This window comes from Limulus polyphemus, unplaced genomic scaffold (genome assembly GCF_000517525.1).
Source record: "Limulus polyphemus unplaced genomic scaffold, Limulus_polyphemus-2.1.2 Scaffold4063, whole genome shotgun sequence".
NCBI classification, from domain to species: domain Eukaryota; kingdom Metazoa; phylum Arthropoda; class Merostomata; order Xiphosura; family Limulidae; genus Limulus; species Limulus polyphemus.
Window position 1 is genome coordinate 41,815 of NW_013669673.1, and position 4,273 is coordinate 46,087.

Below are 4,273 nucleotides of genomic sequence, written 5' to 3' on the forward strand. Positions count from 1 at the left end.
ATTCTTTCTTAATATAACTTTACCGATACACTTATTTTCAACAGTCGCGCTATAACAACGAACGTGCTCAACTTCAACAATACTCTCTGACTGCAGTTCAGTTACTCACTACACTGTTCCGTCACGTTGTGACCGTCTTATATATATACAAGACTAACACATTCTTGAAGAAACAGGATATTTCTAGAAAACGTGGCGTGACACTAGTCACGTGACCTCGCTGACGCAACATAGTCACATTTCTTTATCTTATTGATCCAGATCTTACTGATCACCAGATGATATTGTACTCCTGAATAAGATCATCTCTTACTCTTCTTTTCCCAATAGAAAAATAAGATATTTTTAATCTATAGAACTGTGGAATTCGAAATATGAGTTGGTCAACCCAGAGCGTCAGTTCAAGGTGCAAGACCGGACCTAGACTTTGTTTTAATAACAACCAAATGACAGTGGAAGGAACGCAGTCGGGATCCAGGATAGATGTAGACCATCATGACAGTTCAGAGACACAAATATGAATCTAGGTTCAGTTCAAGGTGCACGAAAGGCACCTCGCCACCGACAAGACTGTCCGCAGGTACTAAGAATAGTGTTCTACAGGCCAGTCAGATAAAAACACATGTAAACCTGTAAACACGGAACTTGACCACCAGGTTCTTTATACTTTCACACGCTGCCCCTGGAAGAAATTTTAGAGAAGAGGGTTGCTGTAACTAGCCTGTTACAGCCTTAACCCATACTTCTGACCGAGTTGTTGTGACCTGCTTGACCCAGAAACCGTCTGGCTATGTTGTTGTCAACTAGCCAGTTGTCAATCATTCTATTCGTGTTGCAACTCAGACCTTAAGACATTCCGTAGGTGAAAGGTGACTACATTTTTGGCCACTCCAATCTAGGGACCTGACGTGCTACAGAAAGTGTCTTACACCATTACCAGAAAGGTGACTATCGTATGGACAACTCAAGGCTAGGACCATTACAGACTCCACAAGGTGTCTTGAACTGACACCCACGTTATTAGAGATGACTTCTTTGGTTTGAACTTCTACAGTCGATTGAATTATTACAAAATGGTCAAACTGGAGTGCCTTTTTCTATTGAGAAAGTAAAAAGTAAGATAAGGTGTGATGGAATATATTTTTAAGTGTTGCCACACATTAAGACGAGCATGACGAATGATACTGGTATCATTTGTATAGTCCTACATGTTCCAATTATTCCATTGATTTCGAGATGCAATGGACACATTCAAAGAAATGTGGTGAAAAAAAAACATCTGTAGTTAATAAGTTTAAGAACTTGTTATCTCCTGTGGGCGTACGGCTCAAGGCAAGCAATATGCACTTACCAATGGAAAGAAATATGCCAGCGTCACCTGAAACCAGAAAGAAAATAAAACCGAAACAAGTCAAGGATCATGTATTAAAGTATACGAAGAACAGCACTTTGTGTTGAATGATCAGAAAGAAGCGGAAACTGAAAACATGGAACATGAGAAATGAAATAGAACTGACAAGATATTTAACTGTGCTGCTCCCGCTCATATTTTTCATGCATCGTTTTTTCCAACTCAAGAAATTCACGGAAAGACTTATAAATTGTAGTTTTTATTGTCTTCCAAGTTCCGTTTACTCCATTAATAAGACATTCTAAAGAAATTCTTATATTTTCCAATACTGGGAGATTATTTATGCTGAGAGGTTACTGTAATTGGTAAAAAAGCAAGAGAAAATATTTCATCACATGGAAAATCTAAAATGACATTTGGAGGCTGCGGACATATTTTCTTTATTTTCTCAAACATTCTCTGTATAGTATCTAAACAAATCAAAAGCTCAAGATGAAAGGAATATCCGAAATGACCTTTAAAACATTGTCTCATCTGTAAGATTTTCGGCACAACAACCACTTGTTTCACAGAAGAAATGCCCCCAGTGGCACAGCGGTACATCTGTTCTGGTGGGCAGAACACTGATAGCCCATTGTGTAGCTTTGTGCCTAATTACAAACAAACAAACACAGAAGAAATATCAAAGTGTTACAGATTGTTAAAACATCGTGCATGAGATGATTGCGCCCTCTATATGCCCCATTATTTAAAGTCATATACACATCATGGTATCCAAAACGAAATATTGGGTCTCTTTGCAAAAGAAATTCTAAGAATCAACTTTTCGGTTTTACTGTATAATTGGTGACAGAACCATAGATATTAGCAGCAATTAGAAGACTTATTGATGAGATCAGAAAAACCTCAAATTGATGCCGAATTAGTTATTCAGTCTGTCAGATTTAAGAACCTAGCAAATCTTTGGGCAGAAATTGATTCCCAAAAACTTTGTATTCGACTCTATTTTCTGAGTAGTAGTGAAAAAAGTGTCCTTGTAGCTGCATTTCCGATCATTTCCAATGTAACATGAATAATGTTTTGTGAAATAGAACTCGTTTTGCGTTTTATCTCTGTCGTACCAATATCTAACGCCATATCTGAACGAATTTTCTCAGTGTTGGTCCGACTCGAGACATGGTTACGATCATCCAAAAAACAAGAATGTTTGAATTCCTGTGCACTAATATATTTACACCAAGAAGGAACGGATAAACTGGATTTAAACGAAATTGTGAATTAATCTGTTGTTCTTAGTATTCAATGAGCTTCAGTTTTGGGTCATCCAATTTAACTTAAAACAAAAAAATTTTGAAACTATTGATTAATGTTATTGTGTCAATAAAGACGTGACCGTTAAAGTACTTTTTGTTACCTACCTCCGTATTCTATTGATTAATGTTATCGTGTCAATAAAGACGTGATCGTTAAAGTACTTTTTGTTACCTACCTCCGTATTCTATTGATTAATCGAAATAAATCAGTGTTGATTCCAAAGTTCATTGAAAGTACTTGATAGCTGCTCTCATGGTGCCGTGGAGGGCGAGGGGAGGGTATATTTGGGTATATGTTTCTAACTTCTGTGGCTTTCATCATTTATATGAATATACTTGTCACGTATAATAGCGAAGTGGTTCAATATATTTTCAACTCTATGGATATTTGGGTATATGTTTCTAACTTCTGTGGCTTTCATCATTTATATGAATATACTTGTCACGTATAATAGCGAAGTGGTTCAATATATTTTCAACTCTACACGAGCAGTATGGGACTTAAAATGCAGTATTTTATTTATTTTTTTCTATATGACCATGCGCATCATGTTTGATATATTTCCAGCTTCTCTGGAATAAAGTTGGGACTTTTTTTATATTATATTACATGTGTGCATTGAGTTCCCTCACTCAAATACTTCAGATGCCTACATAATGTATTACTAAGTTATTAATTTTCAACCATTTTCTAGGGATAGACCAGCATAGGGGTCACCCCTTTTGCACCCTGTCCGTACTACGCGAGTCGACGACTATCTTGTCTCCTCAGCCTCCGGTATCACTAAGCCTTCAAAAACTTCTGTAATTTCATAAAATTTTAAAGGGCAAAAAGGAGCTTATTAGCTCATCAAGAATGTTCCTTCCAGCTCCCAACTATAACCACCCCTCACTACTCATGAATTTACCCAATCGTTTCTTGAACTTAGTTAAATTTTCTGCCTCCACCACCCTTTAAGGCAGCTCATTCCAAAAGACAACTACCCTGTTTGAAAAGTAATACTGTCTACACTGCAGACGAGTCTTACGCTTCTAAAATTTGAATGTATGCTCACTTGTCCTATTGTTTTCACTGCTAAGCACACACAGAAAAGCTATCAATACCATTAATAATCTTAAACACTTCAATCAAGTTTAGATATTTTAGTTTCTCTTCAAAGAACAATCTCACCATCCCAGGTAACATCCTAGTGGCTCTTCTCTGAACCTTCTCCAACAATTCAATGTCCTTCTTGAGGAAGGGAGCTCAAAACTATACACAGTACTCTAAATGACGCCTTACAAGTGATCTATACAGTGGAACAATAATGTTCCTTATCTTGTATTCAATATTTCTATAGATGCTACCCAAAATCATATTTTCCCTATTGCTAGCTATAATACACTGTTTAAATGGCTTAAGTTATTTTTCGATCACAACACCAAGTTCTTTTTCTTCAACCATTTAATGTATTCTTATTTAAATCGTAACAATAATTTCAATTGTGAAAACCTACCTACATCACTTTACATTTTGGATAGTTAAACACCATCTGTCACGTAATCTCTCTTTCATAACTATGGTGCCGACATAACACATTTATTAACTCCTTGTTTGTTTGTTTGTTTG